This window comes from Suncus etruscus, chromosome 8 (genome assembly GCF_024139225.1).
Source record: "Suncus etruscus isolate mSunEtr1 chromosome 8, mSunEtr1.pri.cur, whole genome shotgun sequence".
Classification (NCBI taxonomy): domain Eukaryota; kingdom Metazoa; phylum Chordata; class Mammalia; order Eulipotyphla; family Soricidae; genus Suncus; species Suncus etruscus.
Window position 1 is genome coordinate 49174508 of NC_064855.1, and position 21124 is coordinate 49195631.

General features: G+C 37.0%; 1 protein-coding gene and 1 non-coding gene across 3 annotated transcripts in view; both read right to left on the reverse strand.

Moving 5' to 3' along the window:
• Positions 1–21124, reverse strand: part of STARD13 (StAR related lipid transfer domain containing 13) — a 273101-nt gene that overhangs the window by 140136 nt on the left and 111841 nt on the right. The gene's annotated exons all lie outside the window — the stretch shown is intronic.
• Positions 10816–10979, reverse strand: LOC126017103 (U1 spliceosomal RNA). Its single transcript, XR_007498776.1, has one exon. It is a non-coding gene; the product is annotated as a U1 spliceosomal RNA (small nuclear RNA).

Here is a 21124-nt window from a genome sequence, read left to right on the forward strand (position 1 = left end):
TAATCTATTGATTATGCATACATGTATGTGGGGGGTATGATAATAAACCTAAAGGTTTATGAACTTCAGAAGTTAAAATAATAGAGTTTTGGATAGTAGTGTTGTAAATGAATATAGTTTTTCTTCCTTTTTAACAGAATCTGTATAATTAATATTTTGATTATCATAGGTCAATATTATCAATATCAGATACAATATTATTATGTCCATAATATCCAATAAAATACCAATTCATTTAAAAAATTTAAAAAATAACATACATTAATGGATCAGAAGTGAGTCTGATACATGGTGCTGCCGACATGTACCCGGCCCAACTAGAAACTTGAAAATCTCTGGTCAAATATAACACTTGGTGATATGCCATCAGTAACCTTTTACTGAAGATTTTCAATGTTTTCATGTGGCATAAACTGAAGGAATAAGTGATTTTTTTCATCAAAAAATTATTTTAAAAAAACCAAATGAGATACTACTAAGATTAATTTCAACAAATAAGCTGTTTGGAGTTTGAACAGCCATTTGGTACAATTGTTCCTTCAATGATGTGGTTTTGCTAAACATCTAATCAAACATTACCAGTCATATAAAGATAAAAAAGGATAAAATTATAGATAACCATTCTTGAGGAAAAAAATTTCGAATTTTAATACTAAACTCATGGGTACTTCCCACTTTTCAAAGTAAATATTTTGGGATAAATATGATGTGGGGGGGTTGTATTGCTTTAAAGTACCCCCTTTATTTTTTCTTTTACAGTTTGTTTTGAGCCTGTAATTTCCTGAGCTCTTTGTCTGTACATTGTTCCTTCAAACCTGACTGAGATACAGTTTTTTTCACTATATTACACCACTGTCTTTGTATCTGAAGGGCTGTGATAAATCTGCTGTAAATCTTAAAGATGCTTTTCTTTGTATTTAATATCCTTTTTTTATCTTACTGCTTTCAGTATTCGATCTCTATGATTTCCATTATTGTGACTAGGATGTGCCTTGGGGTATTTTTATTTGGGTCTCTTTAGCTGGCACTCTTTAGTGTCCAGAATGTGGGTACATGACCACTTCAGCTCCGGAAATTTCTTAGCAATTATGTCATTCACTGTAACTTCTTTATAGAGGTTTTCTTCCTGGCTCTCTGGAACCCCAATTGTTCTTGAGTTGTTTCTGTTGAATTTATTCCAGAGATCTATTGTCCTCTGTTTATCTGTTATGAAATTTTTTCCATCTACTGTTGTTGTTTTGGAGGTTTTCTGCACTTTACCTTTGAGCTCACTAATTCACTTTTTAGCCTTCCAATAAATTTTTCATTCTGCTTACCAAGTTTTTCAGTTGAGACATTTCTGTTTGTATTTTTCTCATTATTGCACTCATATCCTCCTGTGTTTTTTTTTTGGCAGTATATTCCATTGTTTCTTTGAGCTCTTTGAACATCCTAAGCATTTCCACTCTGAACTCCATTTCAGGGAGGTTATATAGAAGATTAGTATGATTTCGATCTGTAGGACTGCAATCTTCTGCCACAAGAAGTAGTAGGGTTTTGCTCTGTTTTGTTATCCTTAATTTTATAGTCTCAATGTGCTTCATTCCTGTGTCTCTGTTAGTCTTCCCCACTGCTAGGGAAGTCTCAGATAAGTTTATTTGGGACAAAGATTATCTTGAGGTCCTGTAAGGTTTAGCCTACTCCTGAGGCCAGGCCCCTGAAAATGGTCTCACCTGGATGTTTGGGCTGTTTGTTGTCCCAAGCCAGAAGCTGCTGTAATTTGCAGCAGCACAGATATCCCATTTGCTTAGGCTGGTGTCCTTGGGCATGATCTTACCTATATTTGTAGTTTCTCTTTGTTCCAATAAGCTGCCATATGCACTTGGTTGTGGTTCTCACTGGGGACCACACATCTATGAACAGTGCTCACAGGGAAAGCCAAGGAATTTACAGGGTTCATCAGCTGTACATCTGATGCTAGGACACACATATTTTCCATGCTCTAGGGATGGCAGTGCTCTCTATGATGGCAGCGCTAGCACACAACTATTTATGCTCTTCAGTTCATACTCTATTGTAGTCATGAGGGTCCTGGATAATAAAACTGCTGACTATTCAAATAAGAGAGCTTAATCAACAGATCAAGTATACCACATCCTGGCTATATGGAGATAAAAAGAATGACAGTACAGCAGGTAGGGCTCTTGTCTTGCATGTTGATGACTCAAATTCTATCCTCAGTACCCCATACTGTCCTGTGAGTCCCACCAGGAGTAAGCCCTGACCATCACTGAGTGTGGCCCAAAACAAACCAAAAATGAAATTCTATACTATAAAACATACTCTTTCAACCATCTCTTATATAACAGTAATTCTTGATATTTTATAGGTTTCAGAGTTTATTACTCAAATTACTCTTTAAACCCATGATTCGCAAATATTTTTTTAATATCTTAAGTTTGGGACAGAGAGAGTAAAGCATGTAAGGAGCCTCCGTTGTATGTTGCTCAACCTATTTGGATTCCCAGCACCCCATAAGATCCATGATCATCTCCAAGACTGATCCGTGGGTGCATTGAGGAGTATTCCCTGACTACTGTCATGAATGATAATAAGAAAACCAGAACTTTAATACAATTGAGAGAGTGCTTGCCTTGCATGTGGCTGACCCAGGTTTTACCGTTAGTGCCACATAGTGACTGAGTCCTTAAAGAGTGATTCCTGAACACAGTTCCAGGAATAAGCCCTGAGCATTGTTGAATGTGATTCAAAAATTAAATAATTACATTAATGCTTAAAATTTCTGGAACCTAAGCTCTGAAAATAATTAAACAAAACTTTAAGTAAATAATGCTTCAATGACCACTTGCTTTTTAATCAGTCTCTTCCATAACTTTGTGCATTATATCATTTTGAGACCTCAATAAGTCTCATAACTGTAACACTGAGTAGCAATCAATCAACCTCTTTAAAATATTATCTTTAGAACTGGAGTGGTGGCACAGCAGTAAGGTGTTTGCCTTGCACACGGCTGACCTATAACAGACTGCGGTTCAATCCCCCAGCGCCCCATATGGTCCTCCATGCCAGAAGCAATTTCTGAGTGCATAGCCAGGAGTAACCCCTGAGCATCACTGGGTGTGGCCCAAAAACCAATATGTGTGTGTGTGTGTGTGTGTGTGTGTGTGTGTATTTAATTCTATTTATCCAAATTCACAGCTTTTTTTTTTGAAGTAACTGACTCATCATAATCTCACTGTCCTTTTATATAGTTTAAAATTCAGTCCCAGGTGGCTTAGCTATATACAAATTTAAACATTGAATCAGTACTTTCAAATGCTTTGCAAGTTTCAGCCACAAAGTATTATTGACAAACAGTGACAAACACTGAAGCTAGTCTAATTCTTAGTGCCATTAGGAGGTCAACTACTAGATATTTGGAGCTCAAGAGTCCATGGCCCAATCTCCCCTTTAACCCCAAACAATTGGTTCACTAACACAGATGTGTTTGTTAATACCAGAGCAAAACATTTCATTCCAAATTGAAAATATCACCTGCATTTCAAAACTCTAGAAAAAAGATAACTAATTCAAGGCCTTAAAATTACTATGACTTTATAAGTAAAAAAGAAGTAAGACATCATCCAAAGGAGATGATGATCCAATCCCCTCACTCCTAACTGTGCCCAAGAGGACTATCATAAGGAATCACTGCTAAGTCAGCAAATCATAGAAGTCATAGATATATGCTAGCAACTGAATTTAAAATAATGAGGAGAAAGAAAAGTATAAAACATAGTACTGTATATAATCCATGAGGTAGAATTAACTGTATTAATCCAACAGTAGAAAGAGATTTTTACAAACTTATTTTTGTAACCAGTTAACTTTAAACATGGAATGTGGCAGAGGAGTTCATTTAATGTTGTTGTTGCAGGGAGGGAGGGGTTATAAATGAAAGCTGGAATTAGCCTTGGGTCTGTAAAGATAGAAACATTTTCACCAGGTGGGAAATTGGTGGGAGAGAGAGCTATTTCAGAAGGCACATAAAACAAGATATGTAAAAAAACTTTGAAAATCATTGAGGCTGGGAAAGAAGCTTGCATACTGTGGTCTTCGAAGACATAGCAAAAGTCTCTAGAATATTTCTTTTCCCCACATCTCTCTAGAGGCTGAGTATTTCCAACTCTTTTGAGATGATACATTTGGGTATACAAATTTATTAAAATAATAAGGATTTCACATTTTTGCTACAAAACATGAGAAAATACCAAGAATTTCACATTCTTGGTACAATTATGAGGAGAAACTAATTAAAAGTATAATTAATGTTATTACTTAAATTTTAAAATTCAGCTACTATTATAAAATAGAAATTGAATGAATCATTTAGCCAGGTACTTGGTTCAATTAGGTAATAGGCAACAATGGATAACTGAAAAAAGCTGTCAAATATTTCGATCAGAATGAACCAGAAATTTAATTTCACCATTTCTTTAATTCCCTTGTCTTCAAATATATTATACTATTAAATTAAAAATCAGGTAAACACATGTGATATTTAGAATAACTGTATAAAGAAACACAATGGTCTAAATGGGAGTTGTCTCAAACCCCCGTGGCCCAGAGTATAGTGAGAAGTAAAGAAACTGAGTGGAAGAGGAGAAATACAAATATTAAAAGATGGGGGCCCGGGGCCAGGCAGTCTCAGGTGCATTGGTAGTATTAAAATAGGATGGAACTAAATATCCAAGCCAAAGGCAACAACATAGAATCAAGAGACCTAAACTTTAACAATCTAAACTGAAAATGGGCCTACCATACTGGCAGGCTCAGAGGCAGAAGGTGGGGAGAGAGAGCAGTATATAGGGTGCACTTGGGGAGAATTGGTGGAAGGAGTTGGACACTGGTGGTGGAATTGGCCCTGATTCATTGTATGTCTAAAACCCAACTATGAAGAACTTTGCAAATCACAATGGTTTCAATAAAATAAATAAATAAAAACTCTCTAAAATCTAAAAAAAAAAAAAAATCAAGCGAAGATCATATATGGGTATTGTCTGATTCCAAGGTCTATTCTGAAAAATCTCAATACCAGATTTCTGCAGTCTGCTCCGTGTCCACTAGAGGCCTGTGAAGAGCTTTTTTTCTCTGTACACAGACTCATAAACAAAAAGACCCATATTCACATAAATGAGAAATACTGCTCGAACATCAGCAAGGCAAAGACTAAATTGATAGGCAACCACACAATGAGCAACAAAATGGTGCATTAAATACACAAGATAAAAAACTCTTTCAAAACACTAAACTGCAAAACTTACATAACCACCCCAAAGAGAGGTAAGTGAAGGATCCAAGTGAAAAGAGGTAGAATTGGAAACCTCAGCCACAATTACACAAAGCCCACCTGATTCTGGACAGGCTTGGACTAGGTGAAAGTATGTGCCAAGTTTGAGATAGCCTTTACAAAATCTGCCAACCGCTTGGAGGGGCTTCTGAGGAACCAGGCTTTCAAATTTTCAAGTGGATATGAGATACAAAAGGCACTGTCACTGACAAAGCTGAGGCTCTTGGGTGGGAAAGTAAACAAAGTAGTAATGAAAGGCAGATGGGTGAGAAGACACTTCCTAAAGAGTTGATGATGTTCCCTGGAAGTAAACAGGAGGGCCAGATGAGACACAAATAGTGTCCAAGACCCGGGTTCTCCAGGTCTCCCAGGTGCAATCTGCTATCACTCTCCAATGCAAATGTCCATAGCAAACTGTCAACATTCACTAGCCAAGGATGGCTGCAGGGCTGCCCTGCACACAGGAGAAATAACATGGATGAGGAGTCTTGCAACAGTCCCTTATCATCTTGCCAAACACAAGACATGGTTACATGCCATGGCCTCAAAAATTATAAATATCAAATAAACCACATTTAAATGCACATCTACCCACCTTCACATTCTCAATACACACACACACACACACACACACACACACACACACACACACACACACACACACACACAACTTCTATTTACAGAAATGGCTTGTTTTTCACTAGGTTTGGTTAATTAGCAATCAGAAAAGAGTTGTATGTCATTTGAAGAAAGAATCCTTTGTTTAGAAAACCTGTGAAAATACTCCCTGGGCTGCTTGTAACTTTCCCTCCAGATCACCCTGGTCCTGAGGACAAGCCAGGTGCCAGAGGTTTCCAGCATCCCACACAGAGCTCACATTCAAAGGCTTTTCTCTTTGTTGTCCCCTATGAGTTAAACCTTAATGGGTTTACAATTTGCAGGCTTTGAGGGAGAGTGGCTTGGCAGTTGTTGCCTGCTGCCAGAAATGGAGCAGAGACAAGCCCTGGTGAATCCCACAGCTGTTGTGGCTGCTTCGGCTGCTCCATACAAGAGATTGAGCAGTTGCCGGAGGCATTTCAAAGACTTGCATGAACATAGGGAACTTTATGAATTCTGGAAGTGAATTTACAATTATTGTGAGCAGATGTTATGTCCAACAGTGGAAGAAGAATTTCAGGGCCACTGCTCTTCAGATAATACCATGAGGGTTGAGGAAGATGGCTCAAAGGGTGAGGGCACATGCTTTGCCTGCAGGAGGCCCAAGTTCCATTCTAGTCATTGCATGGGTCTATGAACACCCTCAGCACTGCTAATCCAGTATGACCAAAAGCTGCCACCCCTGCCCCCAATAAAAAAATAATGATAATTTATGGAATTTTGGGGTTTTTAAATAAATCTTTTATGGGGAAAGCATTCAGCTTTCATATAATATCATTAAATTTACCACACTCCTGACTTCAAAGCCCTGCAAAATTACAATTTGGATAGAAAAAGGCAGTGCAGACACATCTCATTTCCATTTAAAAGGAAAAGTAAGCATGCAACCTCTAAAGCAAATCTGGAGAACATTCATCTGAGCCTATGGAAATGTGAAGATGTCTGTCTGTCTATTCCCTCTATCATGATTTTGTCCAACCCCAGTTTCAGAAAAATGTTCATCTGAAAGCAAGATACATGAAAGGTGGACAGTGTCATAATTGTGCAAGCAGAGGTTTCATAATATTTTGCAAACTGTACCCACTTAATACTCTACTCCCACATCCTTCCCTTCAAAGTCTACTTTTTGATACATGAGATTCTCCCTTGCTGAAATATCAGCCTCTTTCCTGTTATTCTTATCTTGATTCATCTGAGATTCACTTTAACTCTTATAATACACTGTTTATAGTCCACTATGATATCTAGGATCAGCCTTTATTCATTTTGTATCCAAATGATTAATTTCAGTTCAGGTGGAAGATAATCTCAAGTACCCCCTGATATGCAAAGCCCAGGATAGATGCTACAAAAGAAACAAGGACCTTATTTGTAAGGTCCTTACAAATGCTAGAAATGGGATAGAGGAAGTAAAAACAATGGGAACAAAAACATATACCTGGAAGAAATTAAGATGAAAGGATAATCGAAGTACTATGGGCAAATCAAAGGAAAAAAAAATTGGGGGTCACACCCGGCTGCACGCAGGGGTAAGTTACTCCTGACTTTAAGCTCAGAAATTGCTCCTGGCAGGCTAGGGTAACCATATGGGATGCCAGGATTCAAACCACTGTCCTTCTGCATTCAAGACAAATGACCTACCTCCATGCTATCTCTCCAGCCCCAAGAAAACATTTTTTTATTTTGATTGGAGAGACTAAGACAGTTGTTTTGAAGACCTAGTATTGGTGGATTATTGTTTGAAACCTAGAAATCTTGAATCCCATGAAGCACAACACAGTTGTCCATTCGAAGACAATTAGAATTAGACATGGTGAGGAACAGTTGCAACAGAAGTGGGCTGACTAGGCTGAGTTGCTGACTCAGAGGTCATTTATGTTAAAGAGCCTGAGGCATGTGTGGAGACAGCAGGCCTATCCTCTCCAGTGCATTCCTTTAGTACTCCGCAATAGAGAATACAGCGGCAGGGGCTGGCTCACCAGAGGCATTTGAGTGAATTTCTGAACTTGACATATGCCCTACAATTTGATATCTCAAGGACTCCCATTTAGCAAGCATTTACTCAAGCCAGCTTTTCTACCCTGGAGGTGATTGTATTCAAGAGCCCTTATTAGGAATCTGAGCAGGAATATTTTCAGTGAGTGGACAGTTGTAATTTTGGCCCTAGAATCTCACCATGACTTGAAGGGAACACAAGTAAAACCCAATAGTGCGGGAGAAATATAATATTACCCACTTGCCTTTGATGAAGCTAATCTGGGAGCACATCGGTTCTCCCAAGCATCACCAAGGAGTGATTCCCTGAGCACAGAGCAAGAGTAAACTCTGAGTACAACTCTAAGTAAACTCTAAGCACTAGACGTGACTCCCCCCCCCAATCTAAAGGCAAAAACAAACCAAAGGAATTAAAAAAAAAGGGAAAATCTAGCATTATCATTATCATCGTACCTTGCACACCTTTGTAACCCCCAATGCATATTTCTGTTTGTAAAATGGAGCTACTTGATATTCACCTACTTCATAAGATACCTATAAATATTAACTATAAAGCCAGAAAATTCTGAATGAAATAGTAGGATAGTTTCTTAAAGCATGTTTTATAAAAAATGCTAACATACTATCATTTTAGCATTTTGCCTCCAAAAAAATTAAACTCTCTTAAGGTTAAGGTAGTCACTCACTCTGATATATCAATTCCCGAGTGCAAGGACAATAATCTCTTCCTAGCTCAGTGGGACTCAACCACTGTTCCTCACACCAGCACTGATAGCTATAAAATAGCTGCAGATCAGTGAAGCACACTGGGAATGCAGTGTTAATTAGCTATCATTGGAAAATGCTATGAAGAAAATTTGCTTTGTGAATTGTTCTGTGGCAACAACTGTACACAATGGTGAGTGCTTTGAATTTAGAAATGTACAATTCTATTCACAGTATGGATTTCTTCTGCTCTTCAAAAGTAGAACCCTTTCATTTGGCAGGCACGGGGGACCATATGGGATGCCAGGATTCCAACCATCGCCCTTCTGGATTTAAGGCAAATGTCCTACCTCCATGCTCTGGCCCCTCTAGCCAAATTCTTAACAAGTTTAAGACTCAGATTTCTAAATTATTACCTAATTCTCAGACTAAAACCCACACGGACAATAATTTAACTAATTATCTTTCCAGCCCCTCAATCTATGCAATGGGTTGGAATAATGGAATTATTGGAAGAATACTTATTGCAATGGCCATTGTTAGTTAGCAAGGTTAAAAACATCATAATGAGGGGCTGAGAGATAGCCTGAAGGTAAGGCGTCCGCCTTCCATGCTGAAGGTCCCTGTGCCTGCCAGCGGAGATTTCTGAGCATAGAGCCCAAAGTAATCTCTGAGTGCTGCCGGGTGTGACCCAAAACAACAACAACAAACAAACAAACAAAACAAACATAATGCAATCCTTTTTTTCCTTGGCTCTCACTTTCAATTAGATAATAAATTCATAAAAACACACCAGATATCCGTCTTAAAGACAGTATCATGATATCCATTCCAAAAAGGCCTTGGAGTATAAACTGGAAAGTCAATCTAATCTGGGAAATGAATAAATAAGGTCTGAATGAATAAGTAAGCAGAAGGTCTGAGATGTACTTGTTGGCCTCTAGAATGAGCCTTCTTTGTAATCTTTAGCTGGATAGGTTATCTATTATTTTCAAAAGTTATATATGGCTTGCATCTTCTTTGTTCTAATTCTTGTTTCCCTTTTTTCATTGTGTTGACTGCTACCTTTTGTTGTACATAAATCATAAAATGGTTATAGTCCAATTTGTTCACTTTTATTGCCTATACTTTAGTATCATGTCCAAAAACTCACTGTCAAATCTAATTACAAATCTTTTCCCTGTTTTCTCCTGGAAATTTTACATCTTCAAGTCTCACTTTTAGGTCTTTAATTTAAAATTGAAGTTTCTATATGGTAAAAGGTTACAATTAAACATCATATTTTTACATATAGGTATATATTTTATACACCATTTGTTGAAGAGACTCCTTTTTCCAAAAGGGTGTATTGTTGACACCCTTTCTGAAGAACATTCCTGACCAAGCATTAAAAAGTATATTTTAGAACTCACAATGTAATTGCTCTATATGTCTACTTTTATGTCATACCAACCCTTTTAGATTTTAAAATCAGAATATAAGGACTTCTCCTTTGTTCTTCTTTACACGATTAAGTTTTGCTTTCTAAAGTTCTTATATTTTTAAAATTTTTTTCTATTTCCTAAAATAATGTTATTGAGGATTTTGATGGGGATTACACTGAATCTTTAGATCATCTAAATAGTATGGACATTTTAACAATGTTATTTCGTATAATTGATAAACATGGAGTGTTTTTCCATTTGCTTTTATCTTTCTTAATGTCTCTCAGCAGACTTTGCAATTTTTCAATAGATGAATATTTGCCTTTTTGCTTTTTTTCCTGAGTATTTATTCTTATAGATGTATTATAAATGGAATCATTTACATAACTTGGTATTTCTATTGCTAATGTATAAAAACATGGTGGTTTGGGGCCGGGTAGGTGGCGCTGGAGGTAAGGTGTCTGCCTTGCAAGCGCTAGCCAAGGAAGGACCTCGGTTCGATCCCCCGGCGTCCCATATGGTCCACCCAAGCCAGGGGCGATTTCTGAGCACATAGCCAGGAGTAACCCCTGAGCGTCAAACGGGTGTGGCCCAAAAACCAAAAAAAAAAAAAAACAAACAAAAAAAAAAAAACATGGTGGTTTGTGTGTTGACTTCAAATCTATTATTTTGCTGAATATATGCATTTGCCCTAATTTTTTTTCCCAGGGGAGAGTACAAACGCAGTCCCCCACTACCACAAATTATGCAGTCGAATTTCCCACATTTGGGGAAATTGCAGGAGTCAGCACATCCGGAGTGCAATGGATAAGCCTCACCCTGGGAAAACCACCTTCATGGTCATGGTATCTCCCCTGCCAGGTAAGTATTGTGCTAATTTTTTATTTAAGTCTTTGGGCTATGTACTTATAGGTAATGTCATCTTTACTTCTCCCCTACCAACATAAATTCTTCATAGGCTGCTATTATTAATATTATAAGTGATTTTGTGTGTTGTCTTATTTATAAAGTTGAAGTGAGTATTCTATGATTTTCTGGGTATGACTGTTTAAGAGAAATGGATCAGGAGTTAAATATGTTTTAGTAACTATTTTAAGGAAATTAATTTCTACAATAAATGTCTAAATAAACCTCATTCATAGTAAATATACTCTAAATTATATTTTAGTTTTATCAGTAGCTGACCAAAACAATAAATTTGGTAAACAGAGGCAAATGAGTGCTTAAAATCCAATAAGAAATAAATTGAACCAGTAGACTTATAGTAGAGTTGTAGAATAAAACTGAAAAATAAATTTGTATTAGAATTAAACCAAAAGAATAGCTTTGGCTGGTGATAAAATAGTTACCTTTTAGGTTATTTCAGTCTGAATATATGTAACAATGGAAGAAAGTTAAACTTACTTAAATTAAATTTATTTTATTTTAAAAATCAAGTGTAAAATGAATAATGATTTTGGGAATAAAGCCACTTAACATACCTCTTACTCATTATATATTAGATTTATTATATACAGAAGTTTAGCTGTTATGTATTTTTATGCTCTTGGAGCTTGAAAGACCCAATTATCTCTCTAAGGCAAAGTTATATATCACTTCTCACTGCACAATAAAAACAATACCTTTTTTTTTTTAATTTCTGGTTTCTGGAATCAGTTTCAGAAAAAGCCTTTCTATTACAATTCTCCTTTCTGAATGACCCAGTTACAAGAATCTATTTCCTCATTACTTCTATTCTACCAACTGAGATGAACTGAAATGATGTCCCCCATTTTCTCATCCCTAGTTTTCTCCTCTAAAGAACCATTGGCTTTGTTTCCCTCAAAATTGAGTAGACACTAATCATACCTATCTATGAATTACCTGCATTACATCAACTCAATCTCTAGACAATCTCACAAACATTCATTGAACAAACATTTATTGTGTACTCTCCCTGTTTGAATTCTTCATAATAAAAAAGTAAGTGAAAACCATGCATGTGTGTTCATGTTCATTTGTGCGTTTGAGGGTGGCTGACATCAAAACAATACCTTCCTTGCTTCCTTGCTTTCTTGCTTCCTTCCTTCCTTCCCTCCTTCCTTCCTTCCTGTTCATTTGTGCGTTTGAGGGTGGCTGACATCAAAAATATTCCTTCCTTCCTTCCTTCCTTCCTTCCTTCCTTCCTTCCTTCCTTCCTTCCTTCCTTCCTTCCTTCCTTCCTTCCTTCCTTCCTTCCTTCCTTCCTTCCTTCCTTCCTTCCTTCCTTCCTTCCTTCCTTTCCTTCCTTTTTTTGCAAAGCTGACAAAACATTAGTCTGTCTACCAACAGCCCCAAAACTTACTACTGACAGGTCACGGTCATCTCTGGAAGGAGATGAAATCTGCCCAAGGGCATGAAGAGGATTATATAGGGAAGGGATATAGGGAGGTTCTAGCTTTTTGATGATTTTTTTAAATGTATGGTTATTGTCAAGGGGTATGTTCCTACCGTGTGTCCTTCCCAAATAGGATACCTGGTTGGCCAGGTAGCTTGGGGCAGTGTTAATGGAAATAGGCTTGAGGAAACCTATCATGTGGCTTACACCATGTGGTCCTTACAAAATGCCATCCCTCCTTGTTCAAAACCTAAGAGAAGCCTGCCACGTGCCCTTTATAAAAATGGCATCCCTCCTTGTTCAGAACTCAGGATCCACATTCCCTCTGAAGCAATATTTTTCTAAGTAAAGGCTTAATCTGAAGTGAAGACAAAGATTCTTCAAGAATATAAGAAATTTAAGAAGCTTCCAGGAATGTAACTTATAAAGGTGATAGGTCCATGAGTGCAGAAGAACAACTACATTAAAGCCTAGAATAAAATTCCTTTAATGTCATCTTGAAAAATCTGATTTTTAATGCTCTGGACCAAAGGAAATTTTAAGCAGGGAATTACAGATGAATTTTTTCCAGAAGGTATTATAACACTAGGATCCTAGTTGTCAGGTCACTCTATGAGAGAGTGAAAGAGAGAGAGAGAGAGAGAGAGAGAGAGAGAGAGAGAGAGAGAGAGAGAGAGAGACAGAGACAGAGACAGAGACAGAGACAGAGACAGAGAGACAGACAGAGAGACAGAGAGAGACAGAGACAGAGAGACAGAGAGAGACAGAGACAGAGACAAAGACAGAGAGAGACAGAGAGAGAGAGACAGAGAGGGGGCAGGGAGTGTGAGAAAGAACAGCAGCTGAGACTCAGGAGGAGTTCTAAGGAGATGAAAGGTGAAAAGATAGGGTTCCTAGTGTTCATTCTTTATCCTGAATCTTGTTTCTTTCATAAAGATTAAAGTTTTTTACATTATCTCTGGATTACAATTTCCTTAGGGCCAAGAAGCAATATGTCTCAATCACCAGTCAGCCCCAGGCTTAGCATGAAGCCTGAACAAGTCTCAAGTGTCTAAGAGACAAACATTAAAGGGAGACAGAAAGAAATAAACAAGTAGGTGGGATAAAAGAAATGGACACATGTTGCCTGTTTCTTTGGCAACACAGGATGATGATACTTTAATTTGGGAAAGAATATAAAATGAGATATACAAATAGGGGTGGGGATGAGGGAGGTAGGTTAGGGGATTTTCTGCCAAAAATCTAATTTGAGATGACTGAGTAATATGCAGATAGAAGTGGCAAAATTCTGGGTTATTTTTGAATGGTTGGGGAGGTTAGAGAAGTATTGATGTAATCAAACACCTTTAACCACTTTGATTGCTAGGATTATGTGTATTATGATCGAATTTTCAAATTCATGATAGAGAGGCATATCTTCTCAAGATGAGAATATTTGTTTGTAAAGGTGGATATTTTCCCCAAGATTAGGCTCTAGGAAATAGTAAGTGGGATTTGCATCCAGGCCTTCAAAATTCCAAGGTTATTATTACCTTCTCAACACCTTTCTCTCTTCCTCTGTTTCTTGCCATTCTATTCCAATACCTTTACAGTAAATGATAAATATAGAAGCTGCAATAATTCATAATGCCCCAGCATGTCCCTTCACAATTTGTTCCTGATTCTCCCTTTATAAAGAAGTTTCCTTAAACCTGGGAATCACTATTTGAATTGTTTTGACTAAAAATGAAACAGAAATGACATTATGCAATTGATGAACCAAGGTTTAAAAGGGTCTTTCAATTTCTAAGCTTGTTTTCTTAGAACTCTCAGACAAAACGCATGGGTTATCTTCTTCGAGCATGAGAAAGCATAATACCTGACCATCAAATGTAAATATGAGGGGGCTGGAGAGATAGTACAGATGGCACACGGCCAACCCAGAAGACGGTGGTTCAATTCTGGCATCCCATGTGGTCCCCTGAGCCTACCATAGGCGATTTCTGAGTGCAGGGCCAGGAGTAACCTCTGAGCGCCATTGGGTGTGCCCCTTCCCCCAAAAAAAACATGAACTATGTGAGGGAGGCAATATTAACCAATTGAATCACCAAGCTGCAAGACTGCTGACACATGGCTGAGCACCAGAGAGACCTGCAGAAGATCCTACCAGGTAAATTCCGCCAACACACAAAACTGTGAATGAATCCAGGATGGCTGTTTAAAATTGTTTAGTTTGGAGTGTTATATAGTCATTTGACTCAAATTATATATATTTAAAGGCATACATATATAGGTATATCTACACAGACATATAAAATATGCACAAACCCTGATAAACTGATTATGAGTCATCTTAAGAAAGGTGCTTTATTTCATAAATCAGAGCGTGCAGAGAAAAGAGAAGACAGAACATAATCTTCATTGTACTTAATTCCTTATAGGAGTAAATGAAGAAAACATTTAATGAATGCAATAGACTGTAGAAGTTCATCTAAAACGTCCTGTGTTCCAGGAAGAGAATGACTTTCACTATAATTGAATCATTCTGTGGGTACCCTAAGGTGATTAGATTCGGAATGGAGGCTTTCAGAATGCCATTTAGCAAAGGGAAACATGGCTGGATACCAGTAACAAACTAATACCCTAAAGCTACTCATTTTTATTGCAACCTAATTGAAACATGGAAATTGTATAATTCTTCTTGTACATGAGAGAGAAAAGACTGAAACTCAGATGATTGATTTTGAAATTTAGCTACTGAGATAAGGTTTCTTCTTCAACAGAAAATGTCACTGATATCATTGCTAAGAAGCTAAGATAAGTGGAACTGTCATTCTGTCCTCCTCTTGGCAAGATTGTCTTCCACATGAAAAAATTGCTGCATAGATACAATTTTTGTTTCTAAAACAGAATTTTAATCATTCATCCTTTAAAACCAATTAAAGATATGATTAAATTAACTGGTAAACATAAAAGGCCAGATTCTAGTTTTAAAGCACACTCATGATTACTGTAAACAGCAGAAGAAAGACATGACCTAAGGACAACTTTACTTTATTTACCTCGTGTGTGGTAAATATAGAAGATACAGAAAAGGTCTTGAGAGGTTTATTCTCCAAAGTAACATCACAAAGAGTAAGATCATTTTAAAGTGAATATTTATAAATTGTAGTTTGTATGTGTGTTTATGTATCTGTCTGTAGGAACAATTGTGTGGTAATCATATAGACAAATGCTTTGTCTTTCCTGAAGCAAAAGATAATAAATCCCATGGTTATAATTCAAGATATGTGCATAATAGCAAAGCAAAGGGAGATGACTAATGATGAATAAATGACAGTTTTATTGTTTAAGAGAGAGGCACCAGGGAGGGCGAGAGGGAAATTGAGGACTTTGGTGGTGGGAAATACACACTGCTGAAGGTTGTTGTGCATTATATGACTGTAACTCCATCATGAACAACTTTAACTGTGGAAAAAAAACAGCCTTATGAACAACTTTGTAACCACATTGTTTAAATAAAAATTTTAAAAAAGAGAAATGTGGGGCTATCATTGAGTCTGGGCTAGATAAAACATGACTTGTCCTTTCACACTGTGTGCATCTAATGCATTCAGAAATAGGCATACAGTTCCCTAATCAACACTGGCTAAAATGGATTAGAGAACAGAGTTTCTTATGGCCTTATCTTTGTCAAAGTCTGTATTTCTGAGAGCATAAATGCATTTCCTAAATCTAAACCAATTGATTTCTAAGCCCTTTGAACTAAATTTTAGCTGTATGTACCAATAAGTTTTATAGTCTTATCAATACATTTTGGAGAATCTCATGAAATTCAATTGAATAACTATTAATTACTTTTTTAAATTTTTTATTGTAATAATTTATTCAAGAGACAAAATTGATTAACATATTAGGTGAACTAATATAACATAATATAGTAATATAACATAACATATAGTATAATTAATTAATATAATAATACATGTAAGTCAAAGAACATTTCGGATTAAAACACAACTTTTGATCGTAATGGCTTACATTATTAGAGGCATTTTTAATTTATTTTTTTTTCACAAATCTTACACAGTGATATTAATGAGGGCCTTTCCACCACCAGTGTTGTCTTCCCTTCATCCCTGTTACCAAGCATATATCCCTTATCTCCCTCTTTTATCCCACAGAATGCTAGTGTAACTAAAAGCATATATGCAGTTCCAGATAATTTTACAATTATTAATTACTTTATATGTGTAATACTAGCCAGACAGGCAAAACTGAGGAATCATAGGTAAAAAATAGTTATCAACCTTTATCCATCTTATTATACAGCTTTAAAAATATCATGACAATAACACAGTACAGATAAGAGGAACAGGAGGAAGGAGGGAGAGAAAGGAGAAATGAAAAACAAAACAGCTCTAAGAGAATTTCAAAAACTAGAAGGACTTTATCAGTTGGCAAAATAATAAAGATTGCTTCATGGAAGGGCCTTGAACAAGAGATAAAACTTCAATGACAATGACAGGAAAATAGGCTTTGGTGAGGAAGAGGCCAAACTTAAAAGACCCAGAAGACTAAGTACATGTGGCTACTTAGCTGTAGCTGAGGTGCTGGGTGGTAGAAACATTGATAAAGGGACAGTACAGCGAGGGACAATGCTTAAGTCAGTGGAGCATGAAAACCAACTGAGCAACTGCGCTCAGATGGGTAGCAGCATCCAATCCACATGCAGTCTCCACATGCAGTCTCCCCAGTGCAGAGTTCACAACAATGGAGCTATCTTACCAGTTTCCTGCCATTCCAAAGAGCTAGGCATTTTAACAGTTTTCAAGATAGTCCAACACTGTGACATATATATAAACAAATTATGTGCAAAACTGTATGCCATATGTAAATATATAATCACTCATAAATTCTGGAACCATGATTCACATACACTGCTGCATCTATTTAAATACACGATTATCAACACTATATCACATCATGTGAAAAGTTAAAGTCATAGCTAACAACACATTCTTCACTACCAATTACTAAGCCCATTTATTCTAGTTTTTTTTTGTTTTTGTTTTTGTTTTTGGGTCACACCCGGCAGTGCTCAGGGGTTACTCCTGGCTCTATGCTCAGAAATCATTCCTGGCAGGTTTGGGGGACCATATGGGATGCCAGGATTTGAACCACCATACTTCTGTATGCCTTACCTCCATGCTATCTCTCCAGCCCCCATTCTAGCTTTTAATAATATCCTTAAGTGAGTCTAATATGATAACTAGTTTGTGGACCATTGTAAAATTTTTTTTTTACATTTTTTTTGTTTGTTTGTTTTTGGGCCACACCCGGCAGTGCTCAGGGGTTACTCCTGGCTGTCTGCTCAGAAATAGCTCCTGGCAGGCACGGGGGACCATATGGGACACCGGGATTCGAACCAACCACCTTTGGTCCTGGATCGGCTGCTTGCAAGGCAAACGCCGCTGTGCTATCTCTCCGGGCCCTGCAAAATTTTTCATTCAGGCAATTAGCATTATCTTTGGAAGGTTCCTAGATTATTATATTAGAGGTTCAACTAGGTGAAAAACTTATTTTAATAAATGGACATTGAAAGTTTTAACTTGGATTTCTTCTGTGCCCTTCAATTTTAAATGAGTAACTATTACTATGAGAAAGATGTGGAATGTATACATGGAAGAAGCGAATTTAGCTTAATACACTTGTAATGACAAGATTTTTGGAAGATAAGAAACACAAGACATCTGGAATAATCTTGGGCATGAAAGAATTTGTTGGGAGATTTGAGTATTTGAACTTCAAACAATAAAACTCCCTGACATTGGTCTTTACATCCAGTTATCTCCTCTTTAAGTCAAGTTTTGGAGAGGTCATGGTGATGGTTAGTGGGTGCCTCCACTTTTCTTCTAGACTGCTTCCTTCTTTATTTGATATCTCTTTGTCTTCCTCCTCCTCTTTGGCCTCCTTCATTCCTGCCCTATTTCTTTCCCTTCCAACCCCACATTTTTACATATTTTTTTTCCTTTCCTTTCATCTCCATTTCTCCAACAACTTTATATCTTTGTCCCCAATAGCCTGTGCCTTATACTAACCCAAAATACCTAAATTACTAAATAATTTAGACTGTTAGTTGTATTTATTAAACTAGTTTGCTGTTCCTGAGTCATAGATTTTTAGGGAGAGAGGCTTAACATATCATCTTGCTCTCTTTAAAATAATGTTTAGGAGCCAGAGAGATAATATAGTAGGTAGGGAGGTAGCCTTGCAATAAGCAACCTGGGTTTGATTCCTGGCACTTCATATGGTCCTCAGGACCCTGTCTGGAATGATCCCTAAACATAGAGCCAGGAATAGGCCCTGTGCACCATTGAGTGTAGACCTTCCTAAAAATAAGTAAACAAAAATAAAATAACGTTTAAAAAAGCTACTTTTCAGTAAATGTTTTATAATTAAAAATATATTTCATTTCACTTTGTCAGATTATGCTAAAAATAATTTTCTAAAAAACTCTATGTTGTATTTTTCATTGGATTTTTTTCTTTCCTTCCCCTTCCTCCACCCTCCTTCCCTTCCTCCTTCCTCTCTTTTCTCTCTCTTCCTCCTTCTCCTCCCTCCTTTCCCTTCCTCCCTTCCCTTTCTCCCTCTCTCTCTTCCTCAGAGGCTACTCTTGCCTCTGTGCTCAGAAATCACTCCTGGCAGGCTTGGAGGACTATATGGGATGCCAGAATCAAATCAAGGTCAGTTCAGTATTGGCTGTGTGCAAGGCAAACACCCTACAACTGTGCTATCTTCTTCAGCCCCTATTTCCCTTATTTTCTTTAAGTGATTCCTATTTTTTAGGATTTCCTTAGCCACCTACAATGGGCCAGGTTCCTTGATGGGCAATTTACCAACATTATTTCTAATCACAGCAAATATCTTTTAATAAATATATTTGGTGCACCAATTTACAAATGAAGAAATAAAAGCTGAGAGATGTTAGGTAAACTATGTCACAATTAAAAGGAGCAAAGAGATATTCAAAGATCTGGTTAATTCCAACCCCACTGTATTTTCTTCTTCCTCACTCTTCTTTATTTCTTTCTATTACCATCATACACTAAAATTTCCATTATTTTATCATTAATTTAGAGTAATTTTGTGCATATCCATATTGTCTCCTCTTTCAGATTAAATTGTAAAAAAATGCTTGCATAAAGTTAAGTTCTAAATTTTCTTTCTTTTTTTTTTTTTTTGGTTTTTGGCCACACCCATTTGACGTTCAGGGTTACTCCTGGCTATGCGCTCAGAAATTGCCCCTGGCTTGGGAAGAGCATATGGGACGCAGGGGGATCGAACCACGGTCCGTCCTACGCTAGCGCTTGCAAGGTAGACATTTTACCTCTAGCGCCAACTTCCTGGCCCCAAGTTCTAAATTTTCTAAGAAATGATCTCATATTAGTTTATATACACAATGCTGAAATTTTCCTTTGTGCTATGGAGTAATCAGTTCACAGTCCTAAAACAGAAAGGCATCAAGAAGATTTCATGTGATCTAAAGTTGCCAGCACATTTTTTTGAAAATCTAAGCTGCATATTTAAGATTATATATATATATATATATATATATATATATATATATATATATATATATATATATATATATATAGTTAAAATGCATTGTTTTGTTTTTTTATTTTATTTTTTGGGTCACACTCTGTGATGCTGAAGTGTTACTCCGGGCTATGTGCTCAGAAATTGCTCCTGGTTTAGGGGAACCATGTGAGATGCTTGGGATTGAACCTCAATCTGTCCTGAGTCAGCCACATGCAAGGCAAACACCCTACTGCTGCGACATCGCTCTTGCCCCCAAAATGCATGTTTTAAAGCATTACTTCATGTTTGGCAATCCCAATCTCACCTAAAACCATATGAAGTTGCATCTGTGTTTATATAACAGTAAAACTAAATAAATAAATTTGGTACTTATTCCTGTCTAATTTCAACCAGTATTATTAGTAATGTTGGCCCATTATCCTGCCTTATATGAATACTTTAAAATTATGGGATTAGAGAAATAGTACAGTGGGTAGGACACTTGCCTTGCATGAATGAGGGTGACCTGAGCCTAATCCCATATAGTCCCTTCAATCCCAAGTATGAATGAGCACAGAGCTAGGTAAGCCCTAAGCAAACCTGTTATGGTCCCCAAAATAAACAAAATAAAATAAATATACTTAGTTATAGCCAGGTAAGCCCTAAGCAATACCTCATTTGGTCCCCAAAATAAACAAAATACATATGCTTAGTTATCCTCTGTAGGAAACAAAAACATTTCTACATGGGCACTGCTTAAGGCCTCAGCATTACTAACATTACCTGATTCATTGTCACTATATACCTTAAATATTACTGTGAAAGATTTGTTATTCACTTTTGGTCACAATAAAAATTATTTTAAAAAATTACCAATTATGATGCAAGAGGAAAAAAAAAAACAACATGGTTTAGTTTTTGTTTTCTAGATTAAAACTCCCTGAGGTCAAAGCTCTTGTCTCTTATTCACTGCTTCACCCTGGCACAGAGCTCCAGGTTTGGTATAGCATAGATGGTCAATATATTTTGAACAAAAAAATGTGTGTGTGGGGATCACACTCAACAGCGCTCAGAGGTTACTCCTGGCTCTGTGCT